This window comes from Oncorhynchus mykiss, chromosome 13 (genome assembly GCF_057628025.1).
Source record: "Oncorhynchus mykiss isolate SJ-2025 chromosome 13, ASM5762802v1, whole genome shotgun sequence".
Taxonomy (NCBI): domain Eukaryota; kingdom Metazoa; phylum Chordata; class Actinopteri; order Salmoniformes; family Salmonidae; genus Oncorhynchus; species Oncorhynchus mykiss.
Window position 1 is genome coordinate 4,509,493 of NC_143034.1, and position 14,597 is coordinate 4,524,089.

Consider the following 14,597-nt stretch of genomic DNA (forward strand, 5'->3'; position numbering starts at 1 on the left):
AAAAGAAGACTAAAATACAAGGGAGTGCAGACGCTCTAGGTAACTGATTAGAAAGTGTGAATATTTTGCCAGAGCTGGGTAGTGTGGCCGAGCGGTCTAAGGCGCTGGATTTAGGCTCCAGTCTCTAAGGAGGCGTGGGTTCAAATCCCACCACTGCCATCTTTAATGAGTTTGTTTGCGCAAGCTATCACATGTTCTGCTTTATTTCAGCGTTTTTACTTTCATGCAGGGCCATGCAAGGGAGAAAAGAAGCAATGTTGTGTGTCACGGATGGGGTTCCAACTCAATAGTGTAGTCCATCGCCTTAACCAACCAGCCACCAAGTCCTGTGCTCTCACGGTGGCAGTTGCACCTCCTACCGGTGGTTCTTCACGTCAAATCCTTGATTGGAAAAAAGGAAAGTTGTGATGGTCTGTGCGACGACCAAGCAGTCCATTTTAACAGTGGGAACTGTGGCCGAGCTGTCCAGAGAACTGGATTTAAGGACCCAGTCTTTCAGAGGTGTCGGTTCAAAGTCCACCACTGCAACTTTTTCTCAACAGAAAACTGTAATGTAATTTCAAACAAGGCCACCAAGGACACAGGACAAATAAAGGGAATCCAGCCTTTACCCTAATTCCCACGTCTGTTATTGCAATTATCTGCCTTGTTTTTCTAATTCAATCTGCTTCAGACATAAAAGCAGAAACGAATTCTAAGTTTATACGATGGAAGAAAGAGCAACATCAGATAAATTAAGATTTTTAAAAAGAGAATCAAAAAAAGATGAAGGACGCAAGAGCAACATGAGATACATAAAGATTTTAAAGAAGAAAATGAAAAAGAAGACTAAAATACAAGGGAGTGCAGACGCTCTAGGTAACTGACGAGAAAGTTTGTAAATCTTGCCAGAGCTGGGTAGTGTGGCCGAGCGGTCTAAGGCGCTGGATTAAGGCTCCAGTCTCTAAGGAGGAGTGGGTTCAAATCCCACCAATGCCATCTTTATTGAGTTTGTTTGCGCAAGCTATCACATGTTCTGCTTTATTTCAGTGTTTTTACTTTCATGCAGGGCCATGCAAGGGAGAAAAGAAGCAATGTTGTGTGTCACGGATGGGGTTCCAACTCAATAGTGTAGTCCATCGCCTTAACCAACCAGCCACCAAGTCCTGTGCCCCCACGGTGGCAGTTGCACCTCCTACCGGTAGTTGTTCACGTCAAATCCTTGATTGGAAAAAAGGAAAGTTGTGATGGTCTGTGCGATGACCAAGCAGTCTATTTTAACAGTGGGAACTGTGGCCAAGCTGTCCAGAGAACTGGATTTAAGAACCCAGTCTTTCAGAGGTGTCGGTTCAAAGTCCACCACTGCAACTTTTTCTCAACAGAAAACTGTAATGTAATTTCAAACAAGGCCACCAAGGACACCGGAAAATAAAGGGAATCCAGCCTTTAACCTCATTCCCACGTCTGTTATTGCAATTATCTGCCGTGTTTTTCTAATTCAATCTGCTTCAGACATAAAAGCAGAAACTAATTCTAAGTTTATACGATGAAAGAAAGAGCAACATCAGATAAATTAAGATTTTTAGAAAGATAATCAAAAAAAGATGAAGGACGCAAGAGCAACATGAGATACATAAAGATTTTAAAGAAGAAAATGAAAAAGAAGACTAAAATACAAGGGAGTGCAGACGCTCTAGGTAACTGACGAGAAAGTGTGGAAATCTTGCCAGAGCTGGGTAGTGTGGCAAAGCGGTCTAAGGCGCTGGATTTAGGCTCCAGTCTCTAAGGAGGCGTGGGTTCAAATCTAATTTATTGAGTTTGTTTGCGCAAGCTATCACATGTTCTGCCTTATTTCAGGGTTTTTACTTTCATGTCGCCCATGCAAGGGAGAAAAGAAGAAATGATGTGTGTCACGGATGGGGTTCCAACTCAATAGTGTAGTCCATTGCCTTAACCAACCAGCCACCAAGTCCTGTGCTCCCGCGGTGGCAGTTGCACCTCCTACCGGTGGTTGTTCACGTCAAAGCCATGATTGTAAACAAGGAAAGTTGGCCTGGGCTGTGCGACGACCTAGCAGTCCATTTTAACAGTGGGTACTGTGGCCAAGCTGTCCAGAGAACTTTATTTAAGGATCCAGTCTTTCAGAGGTGTGGGTTCAAAGTCCACCGCTTTAACTTTTTCTCAACAAAAAACTGTAATGTAATTTCAAACAAGGCCACCAAGGACACCGGACAAAAAAGGGAATCCAGCCTTTACCCTAATTCCCACATCTGTTTTTGAAAATATCTGCTGTGTTTTTCAGATTCAATCTGCTTCAGACATAAAAGCAGAAACTAATTTTCAGTGTACACAATGGAAGAAAGAGCAACATGAGATAAATCAAGATTTTTAAAAAGAGAATAAAAAAAAGATGACGGAAGCAAGAGCAACATGAGATACATAAAGATTTTAAAGAAGAAAATGAAAAAGAAGACTAAAATACAAGGAAGTACAGACGCTCTAGGTAACTGACGAGAAAGTGTGAATATTTAGCCAGAGCTGGGTAATGTGGCCGAGTGGTCTAAGGCGCTGGATTAAGGCTCCAGTCTCTAAGGAGGCGTGGGTTCAAATCCCACCACTGCCATCTACATTTAGTTTGTTTGCGCAAGCTATCAAATGTTCTGCTTTATTTCAGCGTTTTTACTTTCATGCAGGGCCGTGCAAGGGAGAAAAGAAGCAATGTTGTGTGTCACGGATGGGGTTCCAACTCAATAGTGTAGTCCATCGCCTTAACCAACCAGCCACCAAGTCCTGTGCCCCCACGGTGGCAGTTGCACCTCCTACCGGTGGTTGTTCACGTCAAATCCTTGATTGGAAAAAAGTAAAGTTGTGATGGTCTGTGCGACGATCAAGCAGTCCATTTTAACAGTGGGAACTGTGGCCGAGCTGTCCAGAGAACTGGATTTAAGGACCCAGTCTTTCGGAGGTGTCGGTTCAAAGTCCACCACTGCAACTTTTTCTCAACAGAAAACTGTAATGTCATTTCAAACTAGGCCACCAAGGACACCGGAAAATAAAGGGAATCCAGCCTTTACCCTAATTCCCACGTCTGTTATTGCAATTATCTGCAGTGTTTTTCTAATTAAATCTGCTTCAGACATAAAAGCAGAAACTAATTCTAAGTTTATACGATGGAAGAAAGAGCAACATCAGATAAATTAAGATTTTTAAAAAGAGAATCAAAAAAAGATGAAGGACGCAAGAACAACATGAGATACATAAAGATTTTAAAGAAGAAAATGAAAAAGAAGACTAAAATACAAGGGAGTGCAGACGCTCTAGGTAACTGACGAGAAAGTGTGGAAATCTTGCCAGAGCTGGGTAGTGTGGCAAAGCGGTCTAAGGCGCTGGATTTAGGCTCCAGTCTCTAAGGAGGCGTGGGTTCAAATCTAATTTATTGAGTTTGTTTGCGCAAGCTATCACATGTTCTGCCTTATTTCAGGGTTTTTACTTTCATGTCGCCCATGCAAGGGAGAAAAGAAGAAATGATGTGTGTCACGGATGGGGTTCCAACTCAATAGTGTAGTCCATTGCCTTAACCAACCAGCCACCAAGTCCTGTGCTCCCGCGGTGGCAGTTGCACCTCCTACCGGTGGTTGTTCACGTCAAAGCCTTGATTGTAAACAAGGAAAGTTGGCCTGGGCTGTGCGACGACCTAGCAGTCCATTTTAACAGTGGGTACTGTGGCCAAGCTGTCCAGAGAACTTTATTTAAGGATCCAGTCTTTCAGAGGTGTGGGTTCAAAGTCCACCGCTTTAACTTTTTCTCAACAAAAAACTGTAATGTAATTTCAAACAAGGCCACCAAGGACACCGGACAAAAAAGGGAATCCAGCCTTTACCCTAATTCCCACATCTGTTTTTGAAAATATCTGCTGTGTTTTTCAGATTCAATCTGCTTCAGACATAAAAGCAGAAACTAATTTTCAGTGTACACAATGGAAGAAAGAGCAACATGAGATAAATCAAGATTTTTAAAAAGAGAATAAAAAAAAGATGACGGAAGCAAGAGCAACATGAGATACATAAAGATTTTAAAGAAGAAAATGAAAAAGAAGACTAAAATACAAGGAAGTACAGACGCTCTAGGTAACTGACGAGAAAGTGTGAATATTTAGCCAGAGCTGGGTAATGTGGCCGAGTGGTCTAAGGCGCTGGATTAAGGCTCCAGTCTCTAAGGAGGCGTGGGTTCAAATCCCACCACTGCCATCTACATTTAGTTTGTTTGCGCAAGCTATCACATGTTCTGCTTTATTTCAGCGTTTTTACTTTCATGCAGGGCCGTGCAAGGGAGAAAAGAAGCAATGTTGTGTGTCACGGATGGGGTTCCAACTCAATAGTGTAGTCCATCGCCTTAACCAACCAGCCACCAAGTCCTGTGCCCCCACGGTGGCAGTTGCACCTCCTACCGGTGGTTGTTCACGTCAAATCCTTGATTGGAAAAAAGTAAAGTTGTGATGGTCTGTGCGACGATCAAGCAGTCCATTTTAACAGTGGGAACTGTGGCCGAGCTGTCCAGAGAACTGGATTTAAGGACCCAGTCTTTCGGAGGTGTCGGTTCAAAGTCCACCACTGCAACTTTTTCTCAACAGAAAACTGTAATGTCATTTCAAACTAGGCCACCAAGGACACCGGAAAATAAAGGGAATCCAGCCTTTACCCTAATTCCCACGTCTGTTATTGCAATTATCTGCAGTGTTTTTCTAATTAAATCTGCTTCAGACATAAAAGCAGAAACTAATTCTAAGTTTATACGATGGAAGAAAGAGCAACATCAGATAAATTAAGATTTTTAAAAAGAGAATCAAAAAAAGATGAAGGACGCAAGAACAACATGAGATACATAAAGATTTTAAAGAAGAAAATGAAAAAGAAGACTAAAATACAAGGGAGTGCAGACGCTCTAGGTAACTGACGAGAAAGTGTGGAAATCTTGCCAGAGCTGGGTAGTGTGGCAAAGCGGTCTAAGGCGCTGGATTTAGGCTCCAGTCTCTAAGGAGGCGTGGGTTCAAATCTAATTTATTGAGTTTGTTTGCGCAAGCTATCACATGTTCTGCCTTATTTCAGGGTTTTTACTTTCATGTCGCCCATGCAAGGGAGAAAAGAAGAAATGATGTGTGTCACGGATGGGGTTCCAACTCAATAGTGTAGTCCATTGCCTTAACCAACCAGCCACCAAGTCCTGTGCTCCCGCGGTGGCAGTTGCACCTCCTACCGGTGGTTGTTCACGTCAAAGCCTTGATTGTAAACAAGGAAAGTTGGCCTGGGCTGTGCGACGACCTAGCAGTCCATTTTAACAGTGGGTACTGTGGCCAAGCTGTCCAGAGAACTTTATTTAAGGATCCAGTCTTTCAGAGGTGTGGGTTCAAAGTCCACGCTTTAACTTTTTCTCAACAAAAAACTGTAATGTAATTTCAAACAAGGCCACCAAGGACACCGGACAAAAAAGGGAATCCAGCCTTTACCCTAATTCCCACATCTGTTTTTGAAAATATCTGCTGTGTTTTTCAGATTCAATCTGCTTCAGACATAAAAGCAGAAACTAATTTTCAGTGTACACAATGGAAGAAAGAGCAACATGAGATAAATCAAGATTTTTAAAAAGAGAATAAAAAAAAGATGACGGAAGCAAGAGCAACATGAGATACATAAAGATTTTAAAGAAGAAAATGAAAAAGAAGACTAAAATACAAGGAAGTACAGACGCTCTAGGTAACTGACGAGAAAGTGTGAATATTTAGCCAGAGCTGGGTAATGTGGCCGAGTGGTCTAAGGCGCTGGATTAAGGCTCCAGTCTCTAAGGAGGCGTGGGTTCAAATCCCACCACTGCCATCTACATTTAGTTTGTTTGCGCAAGCTATCACATGTTCTGCTTTATTTCAGCGTTTTTACTTTCATGCAGGGCCGTGCAAGGGAGAAAAGAAGCAATGTTGTGTGTCACGGATGGGGTTCCAACTCAATAGTGTAGTCCATCGCCTTAACCAACCAGCCACCAAGTCCTGTGCCCCCACGGTGGCAGTTGCACCTCCTACCGGTGGTTGTTCACGTCAAATCCTTGATTGGAAAAAAGTAAAGTTGTGATGGTCTGTGCGACGATCAAGCAGTCCATTTTAACAGTGGGAACTGTGGCCGAGCTGTCCAGAGAACTGGATTTAAGGACCCAGTCTTTCGGAGGTGTCGGTTCAAAGTCCACCACTGCAACTTTTTCTCAACAGAAAACTGTAATGTCATTTCAAACTAGGCCACCAAGGACACCGGAAAATAAAGGGAATCCAGCCTTTACCCTAATTCCCACGTCTGTTATTGCAATTATCTGCAGTGTTTTTCTAATTAAATCTGCTTCAGACATAAAAGCAGAAACTAATTCTAAGTTTATACGATGGAAGAAAGAGCAACATCAGATAAATTAAGATTTTTAAAAAGAGAATCAAAAAAAGATGAAGGACGCAAGAACAACATGAGATACATAAAGATTTTAAAGAAGAAAATGAAAAAGAAGACTAAAATACAAGGAAGTGCAGACGCTCTAGGTAACTGAAGAGAAAGTGTGAGTATTTTGCCAGTGCTGGGTAGTGTGGCCGAGCGGTCTAAGGCGCTGGATTAAGACTCCAGTCTCTAAGGAGGCGTGGGTTCAAATCCCACCACTACCATCTACATTTAGTTTGTTTGCGCAAGCTATCACATGTTCTGCTTTATTTCAGCGTTTTTACTTTCATGCAGGGCCGTGCAAGGGAGAAAAGAAGCAATGTTGTGTGTCACGGATGGGGTTCCAACTCAATAGTGTAGTCCATCGCCTTAACCAACCAGCCACCAAGTCCTGTGCCCCCACGGTGGCAGTTGCACCTCCTACCGGTGGTTGTTCACGTCAAATCCTTGATTGGAAAAAAGTAAAGTTGTGATGGTCTGTGCGACGATCAAGCAGTCCATTTTAACAGTGGGAACTGTGGCCGAGCTGTCCAGAGAACTGGATTTAAGGACCCAGTCTTTCGGAGGTGTCGGTTCAAAGTCCACCACTGCAACTTTTTCTCAACAGAAAACTGTAATGTCATTTCAAACTAGGCCACCAAGGACACCGGAAAATAAAGGGAATCCAGCCTTTACCCTAATTCCCACGTCTGTTATTGCAATTATCTGCAGTGTTTTTCTAATTAAATCTGCTTCAGACATAAAAGCAGAAACTAATTCTAAGTTTATACGATGGAAGAAAGAGCAACATCAGATAAATTAAGATTTTTAAAAAGAGAATCAAAAAAAGATGAAGGACGCAAGAACAACATGAGATACATAAAGATTTTAAAGAAGAAAATGAAAAAGAAGACTAAAATACAAGGAAGTGCAGACGCTCTAGGTAACTGAAGAGAAAGTGTGAGTATTTTGCCAGTGCTGGGTAGTGTGGCCGAGCGGTCTAAGGCGCTGGATTAAGGCTCCAGTCTCTAAGGAGGCGTGGGTTCAAATCCCACCACTGCCATCTTTATTGAGTTTGTTTGTTTGTCACGGATGGGGTTCCAACTCAATAGTGTAGTCCATCGCCTTAACCAACCAGCCACCAAGTCCTGTGCCCCCACGGTGGCAGTTGCACCTCCTACCGGTGGTTGTTCACGTCAAATCCTTGATTGGAAAAAAGGAAAGTTGTGATGGTCTGTGCGACAATCAAGCAGTCCATTTTAACAGTGGGAACTGTGGCCGAGCTGTCCAGAGAACTGGATTTAAGGACCCAGTCTTTCGGAGGTGTCGGTTCAAAGTCCACCACTGCAACTTTTTCTCAACAGAAAACTGTAATGTAATTTCAAACTAGGCCACCCCTTGGTGGCCTAGTTTGAACCGGAAAATAAAGGGAATCCAGCCTTTACCCTAATTCCCACGTCTGTTATTGCAATTATCTGCCGTGTTTTTCTAATTCAATCTGCTTCAGACATAAAAGCAGAAACTAATTCTAAGTTTATACGATGGAAGAAAGAGCAACATCAGATAAATTAAGAGTTTTAAAAAGAGAATCAAAAAAAGATGAAGGACGCAAGAACAACATGAGATACATAAAGATTTTAAAGAAGAAAATGAAAAAGAAGACTAAAATACAAGGAAGTGCAGACGCTCTAGGTAACTGAAGAGAAAGTGTGAGTATTTTGCCAGAGCTGGGTAGTGTGGCCGAGCGGTCTAAGGCGCTGGATTAAGGCTCCAGTCTCTAAGGAGGCGTGGGTTCAAATCCCACCACTGCCATCTTTATTGAGTTTGTTTGTTTGTCACGGATGGGGTTCCAACTCAATAGTGTAGTCCATCGCCTTAACCAACCAGCAAGTCCTGTGCCCCCACGGTGGCAGTTGCACCTCCTACCGGTGGTTGTTCACGTCAAATCCTTGATTGGAAAAAAGGAAAGTTGTGATGGTCTGTGCGACGATCAAGCAGTCCATTTTAACAGTGGGAACTGTGGCCGAGCTGTCCAGAGAACTGGATTTAAGGACTCAGTCTTTCGGAGGTGTCAGTTCAAAGTCCACCACTGCAACTTTTTCTCAACAGAAAACTGTAATGTAATTTCAAACTAGGCCACCAAGGACACCGGAAAATAAAGGGAATCCAGCCTTTACCCTAATTCCCACGTCTGTTATTGCAATTATCTGCCGTGTTTTTCTAATTCAATCTGCTTCAGACATAAAAGCAGAAACTAATTCTCAGTTTATACGATGAAAGAAAGAGCAACATCAGATAAATTAAGATTTTTAGAAAGAGAATCAAAAAAAGACGAAGGACGCAAGAGCAACATGAGATACATAAAGATTTTAAAGAAGAAAATGAAAAAGAAGACTAAAATACAAGGGAGTGCAGACGCTCTAGGTAACTGACGAGAAAGTGTGGAAATCTTGCTAGAGCTGGTAGTGTGGCCGAGCGGTCTAAGGCGCTGGATTTAGGCTCCAGTCTCTAAGGAGGCGTGGGTTCAAATCCCACCACTGCCATCTTTATTGAGTTTGTTTGCGCAAGCTATCACATGTTCTGCTTTATTTCAGCGTTTTTACTTTCATGCAGGGCCATGCAAGGGAGAAAAGAAGCAATGTTGTGTGTCACGGATGGGGTTCCAACTCAATAGTGTAGTCCGTCGCCTTAACCAACCAGCCACCAAGTCCTGTGGCCCCGCGCTGGCAATTTCACCTCCTACTGGTGGTTGTTCATGTCAATTCCTTGATTGGAAAAAAGGAAAGTTGTGATGGTCTGTGCGATGACCAAGCAGTCTATTTTAACAGTGGGAACTGTGGCCAAGCTGTCCAGAGAACTGGATTTAAGGACCCAGTCTTTCAGAGGTGTCGGTTCAAAGTCCACCACTGCAACTTTTTCTCAACAGAAAACTGTAATGTAATTTCAAACAAGGCCACCAAGGACACCGGAAAATAAAGGGAATCCAGCCTTTACCCTCATTCCCACGTCTATTATTGCAATTATCTGCCGTGTTTTTCTAATTCAATCTGCTTCAGACATAAAAGCAGAAACTAATTCTAAGTTTATACGATGAAAGAAAGAGCAACATCAGATAAATTAAGATTTTTAGAAAGAGAATCAAAAAAAGATGAAGGACGCAAGAGCAACATGAGATACATGAAGATTTTAAAGAAGAAAATGAAAAAGAAGACTAAAATACAAGGGAGTGCAGACGCTCTAGGTAACTGACGAGAAAGTGTGGAAATCTTGCTAGAGCTGGGTAGTGTGGCCGAGCGGTCTAAGGCGCTGGATTTAGGCTCCAGTCTCTAAGGAGGCGTGGGTTCAAATCCCACCACTGCCATCTTTATTGAGTTTGTTTGCGCAAGCTATCACATGTTCTGCTTTATTTCAGCGTTTTTACTTTCATGCAGGGCCATGCAAGGGAGAAAAGAAGCAATGTTGTGTGTCACGGATGGGGTTCCAACTCAATAGTGTAGTCCGTCGCCTTAACCAACCAGCCACCAAGTCCTGTGGCCCCGCGCTGGCAATTTCACCTCCTACTGGTGGTTGTTCATGTCAATTCCTTGATTGGAAAAAAGGAAAGTTGTGATGGTCTGTGCGATGACCAAGCAGTCTATTTTAACAGTGGGAACTGTGGCCAAGCTGTCCAGAGAACTGGATTTAAGGACCCAGTCTTTCAGAGGTGTCGGTTCAAAGTCCACCACTGCAACTTTTTCTCAACAGAAAACTGTAATGTAATTTCAAACAAGGCCACCAAGGACACCGGAAAATAAAGGGAATCCAGCCTTTACCCTCATTCCCACGTCTATTATTGCAATTATCTGCCGTGTTTTTCTAATTCAATCTGCTTCAGACATAAAAGCAGAAACTAATTCTAAGTTTATACGATGAAAGAAAGAGCAACATCAGATAAATTAAGATTTTTAGAAAGAGAATCAAAAAAAGATGAAGGACGCAAGAGCAACATGAGATACATAAAGATTTTAAAGAAGAAAATGAAAAAGAAGACTAAAATACAAGGAAGTGCAGACGCTCTAGGTAACTGACGAGAAAGTTTGGAAATCTTGCCACAGCTGGGTAGTGTGGCCGAGCGGTCTAAGGCGCTGGATTAAGGCTCCAGTCTCTAAGGAGGCGTGTGTTCAAATCCCACCACTGCCATCTTTATTGAGTTTGTTTGCGCAAGCTATCACATGTTCTGCTTTATTTCAGTGTTTTTACTTTCATGCAGGGCCATGCAAGGGAGAAAAGAAGCAATGTTGTGTGTCACGGATGGGGTTCAACTGACGAGAAAGTGTGAAAACCTGAAGTAGAGCTGGGTAGTGTGGCCGAGCGGTCTAAGGCGCTGGATTAAGGCTCCAGTCTCTAAGGAGGCGTGTGTTCAAATCCCACCACTGCCATCTTTATTGAGTTTGTTTGCGCAAGCTATCACATGTTATGCTTTATTTCAGTGTTTTTACTTTCATGCAGGGCCATGCAAGGGAGAAAAGAAGCAACGTTGTGTGTCACGGATGGGGTTCCAAATCAATAGTGTAGTCCATCGCCTTAACCAACCAGCCACCAAGTCCTGTGCCCCCACGGTGGCAGTTGCACCTCCTACCGGTAGTTGTTCACGTCAAATCCTTGATTGGAAAAAAGGAAAGTTGTGATGGTCTGTGCGATGACCAAGCAGTCTATTTTAACAGTGGGAACTGTGGCCAAGCTGTCCAGAGAACTGGATTTAAGGACCCAGTCTTTCAGAGGTGTCGGTTCAAAGTCCACCACTGCAACTTTTTCTCAACAGAAAACTGTAATGTAATTTCAAACAAGGCCACCAAGGACACCGGAAAATAAAGGGAATCCAGCCTTTACCCTCATTCCCACGTCTATTATTGCAATTATCTGCCGTGTTTTTCTAATTCAATCTGCTTCAGACATAAAAGCAGAAACTAATTCTAAGTTTATACGATGAAAGAAAGAGCAACATCAGATAAATTAAGATTTTTAGAAAGAGAATCAAAAAAAGATGAAGGACGCAAGAGCAACATGAGATACATGAAGATTTTAAAGAAGAAAATGAAAAAGAAGACTAAAATACAAGGGAGTGCAGACGCTCTAGGTAACTGACGAGAAAGTGTGGAAATCTTGCTAGAGCTGGGTAGTGTGGCCGAGCGGTCTAAGGCGCTGGATTTAGGCTCCAGTCTCTAAGGAGGCGTGGGTTCAAATCCCACCACTGCCATCTTTATTGAGTTTGTTTGCGCAAGCTATCACATGTTCTGCTTTATTTCAGAGTTTTTACTTTCATGCAGGGCCATGCAAGGGAGAAAAGAAGCAATGTTGTGTGTCACGGATGGGGATCCGACTCAATAGTGTAGTCCATCGCCTTAACCAACCAGCCACCAAGTCCTGTGCCCCCGCAGTGGCAGTTGCACCTCCTACCGGTGGTTGTTCACGTCAAATCCTTGATTGGAAAAAAGGAAAGTTGTGATGGTCTGTGCGACGACCAAGCAGTCCATTTTAACAGTGGGAACTGTGGCCGAGCTGTCCAGAGAACTGGATTTAAGGACCCAGTCTTTCGGAGGTGTAGGTTCAAAGTCCACCTCTGCAACTTTTTCTCAACAGAAAACTGTAATGTAATTTCAAACAAGGCCACCAAGGACACCGGACAAATAAAGGGAATCCAGCCTTTACCCTAATTCCCACGTCTGTTATTGCAATTATCTGCCGTGTTTTTCTAATTCAATCTGCTTCAGACATGAAAGCAGAAACTAATTCTAAGTTTATACGATGGAAGAAAGAGCAACATCAGATAAATTAAGATTTTTAAAAAGAGAATCAAAAAAAGATGAAGGACGCAAGAGCAACATGAGATACATAAAGATTTTAAAGAAGAAAATGAAAAAGAAGACTAAAATACAAGGAAGTACAGACGCTCTAGGTAACTGACGAGAAAGTGTAAATATTTTGCCAGAGCTGGGTAGTGTGGCCGAGCGGTCTAAGGCGCTGGATTAAGGCTCCAGTCTCTAAGGAGGCGTGGGTTCAAATCCCACCACTGCCATCTTTATTGACTTTGTTTGCGCAGAACTTTGTTCTGCTTTATTTTATCGTTTTTACTTTCATGCAGGGCCATGCAAGGAAGAAAAGAGGCAATGTTGTGTGTCACGGATGGGGTTCCAACTCAATTTTGTGGTCCATCGCCTTAACCAACCAGCCACCAAGTCCTGTGCCCCCGCGGTGGCAGTTGCACCTCCTACCGGTGGTTTATCACGTCAAATCCTTGATTGGAAACAAGGAAACTTGGGCTGGGCTGTGCGATGACCCAGCAGTCCATTTTAACAATGGTACCCAGCTGTGGCCGAGCTGTCCAGAGAACTGGATTTAAGGACCCAGTCTTTCGGAGGTGTCGGTTCAAAGTCCACCGCTGCAACTTTTTCTCAACAGAAAACTGGAATGTAATTTCAAACAAGGCCAACAAGGACACCGGACAAATAAAGGGAATCCAACCTTTACCCTAATTCCCACATCTGTTATTGCAATTATCTGCCGTGTTTTTCTAATTCAGTCTGCTTCAGACATAAAAGCAGAAACGAATTCTAAGTTTATACGATGGAAGAAAGAGCAACATCAGATAAATTAAGATTTTTAAAAAGATAATCAAAAAAAGATGAAGGACGCAAGAGTAACATGAGATACATAAAGATTTTAAAGAAGAAAATGAAAAAGAAGACTAAAATACAAGGGAGTGCAGACGCTCTAGGTAACTGACGAGAAAGTGTGGAAATCTTGCCAGAGCTGGGTAGTGTGGCCGAGCGGTCTAAGGCGCTGGATTTAGGCTCTAATCTCTAAGGAGGCGTGGGTTCAAATCTCACCACTGCCATCTTTATTGAGTTTGTTTGCGCAAGCTATCACATGTTCTGCTTTATTTCAGTGTTTTTACTTTCATGCAGGGCCATGCAAGGGAGAAAAGAAGCAATGTTGTGTGTCACGGATGGGGTTCCAACTCAATAGTGTAGTCCATCGCCTTAACCAACCAGCCACCAAGTCCTGTGCCCCCGCGGTGGCAGTTGCACCTCCTACCGGTGGTTTATCACGTCAAATCCTTGATTGGAAACAAGGAAACTTGGGCTGGGCTGTGCGATGACCCAGCAGTCCATTTTAACAATGGTACCCAGCTGTGGCCGAGCTGTCCAGAGAACTGGATTTAAGGACCCAGTCTTTCGGAGGTGTCGGTTCAAAGTTCACCGCTGCAACTTTTTCTCAACAGAAAACTGGAATGTAATTTCAAACAAGGCCACCAAGGACACCGGACAAATAAAGGGAATCCAACCTTTACCCTAATTCCCACATCTGTTATTGCAATTATCTGCCGTGTTTTTCTAATTCAGTCTGCTTCAGACATAAAAGCAGAAACGAATTCTAAGTTTATACGATGGAAGAAAGAGCAACATCAGATAAATTAAGATTTTTAAAAAGATAATCAAAAAAAGATGAAGGACGCAAGAGCAACATGAGATACATAAAGATTTTAAAGAAGAAAATGAAAAAGAAGACTAAAATACAAGGGAGTGCAGACGCTCTAGGTAACTGACGAGAAAGTGTGGAAATCTTGCCAGAGCTGGGTAGTGTGGCCGAGCGGTCTAAGGCGCTGGATTTAGGCTCTAATCTCTAAGGAGGCGTGGATTCAAATCTCACCACTGCCATCTTTATTGAGTTTGTTTGCGCAAGCTATCACATGTTCTGCTTTATTTCAGCGTTTTTACTTTCATGTCGCCCATGCAAGGGAGAAAAGAAGCAATATTGTGTGTCACGGATGGGGTTCCAACTCAATAGTGTAGTCCATTGCCTTAACCAACCAGCCACCAAGTCCTGTGCCCCCGCGGTGGCAGTTGCACCTCCTACCGGTGGTTGTTCACGTCAAAGACTTGATTGTAAACAAGGAAAGTTGGCCTGGGCTGTGCGACGACCTAGCAGTCCATTTTAACAGTGGGTACTGTGGCCAAGCTGTCCAGAGAACTGTATTTAAGGATCCAGTCTTTCAGAGCTGTGGGTTCAAAGTCCACCGCTTTAACTTTTTCTCAACAGAAAACTGTAATGTAATTTCAAGCAAGGCCACCAAGGACACCGGACAAATAAAGGGAATCCAGCCTTTACCCTAATTCCCACGTCTGTTATTGCAAT

General features: G+C 43.0%; 15 non-coding genes across 15 annotated transcripts; all 15 read left to right on the forward strand.

The window, feature by feature from the left end:
- The first annotated feature begins 77 nt into the window (after positions 1 to 77).
- Positions 78 to 159, forward strand: trnal-uag (transfer RNA leucine (anticodon UAG)). The gene has a single exon. It is a non-coding gene; the product is annotated as a tRNA-Leu (tRNA).
- A 737-nt stretch (positions 160 to 896) lies between these two features.
- trnal-aag (transfer RNA leucine (anticodon AAG)) lies at positions 897 to 978 on the forward strand. Its single transcript has one exon. It is a non-coding gene; the product is annotated as a tRNA-Leu (tRNA).
- A 1,542-nt stretch (positions 979 to 2,520) lies between these two features.
- Positions 2,521 to 2,602, forward strand: trnal-aag (transfer RNA leucine (anticodon AAG)). Its single transcript has one exon. It is a non-coding gene; the product is annotated as a tRNA-Leu (tRNA).
- A 1,542-nt stretch (positions 2,603 to 4,144) lies between these two features.
- trnal-aag (transfer RNA leucine (anticodon AAG)) lies at positions 4,145 to 4,226 on the forward strand. Its single transcript has one exon. It is a non-coding gene; the product is annotated as a tRNA-Leu (tRNA).
- Positions 4,227 to 5,767: 1,541 nt separating this feature from the next.
- On the forward strand, positions 5,768 to 5,849 carry trnal-aag (transfer RNA leucine (anticodon AAG)). Its single transcript has one exon. It is a non-coding gene; the product is annotated as a tRNA-Leu (tRNA).
- Positions 5,850 to 6,585: 736 nt separating this feature from the next.
- Positions 6,586 to 6,667, forward strand: trnal-aag (transfer RNA leucine (anticodon AAG)). Its single transcript has one exon. It is a non-coding gene; the product is annotated as a tRNA-Leu (tRNA).
- A 736-nt stretch (positions 6,668 to 7,403) lies between these two features.
- Positions 7,404 to 7,485, forward strand: trnal-aag (transfer RNA leucine (anticodon AAG)). Its single transcript has one exon. It is a non-coding gene; the product is annotated as a tRNA-Leu (tRNA).
- A 667-nt stretch (positions 7,486 to 8,152) lies between these two features.
- trnal-aag (transfer RNA leucine (anticodon AAG)) lies at positions 8,153 to 8,234 on the forward strand. The gene has a single exon. It is a non-coding gene; the product is annotated as a tRNA-Leu (tRNA).
- Positions 8,235 to 8,883: 649 nt separating this feature from the next.
- On the forward strand, positions 8,884 to 8,965 carry trnal-uag (transfer RNA leucine (anticodon UAG)). Its single transcript has one exon. It is a non-coding gene; the product is annotated as a tRNA-Leu (tRNA).
- A 736-nt stretch (positions 8,966 to 9,701) lies between these two features.
- Positions 9,702 to 9,783, forward strand: trnal-uag (transfer RNA leucine (anticodon UAG)). The gene has a single exon. It is a non-coding gene; the product is annotated as a tRNA-Leu (tRNA).
- A 736-nt stretch (positions 9,784 to 10,519) lies between these two features.
- trnal-aag (transfer RNA leucine (anticodon AAG)) lies at positions 10,520 to 10,601 on the forward strand. The gene has a single exon. It is a non-coding gene; the product is annotated as a tRNA-Leu (tRNA).
- Positions 10,602 to 10,758: 157 nt separating this feature from the next.
- On the forward strand, positions 10,759 to 10,840 carry trnal-uag (transfer RNA leucine (anticodon UAG)). The gene has a single exon. It is a non-coding gene; the product is annotated as a tRNA-Leu (tRNA).
- A 736-nt stretch (positions 10,841 to 11,576) lies between these two features.
- On the forward strand, positions 11,577 to 11,658 carry trnal-aag (transfer RNA leucine (anticodon AAG)). The gene has a single exon. It is a non-coding gene; the product is annotated as a tRNA-Leu (tRNA).
- A 737-nt stretch (positions 11,659 to 12,395) lies between these two features.
- On the forward strand, positions 12,396 to 12,477 carry trnal-uag (transfer RNA leucine (anticodon UAG)). The gene has a single exon. It is a non-coding gene; the product is annotated as a tRNA-Leu (tRNA).
- Positions 12,478 to 13,214: 737 nt separating this feature from the next.
- Positions 13,215 to 13,296, forward strand: trnal-aag (transfer RNA leucine (anticodon AAG)). Its single transcript has one exon. It is a non-coding gene; the product is annotated as a tRNA-Leu (tRNA).
- Positions 13,297 to 14,597: the final 1,301 nt, after the last annotated feature.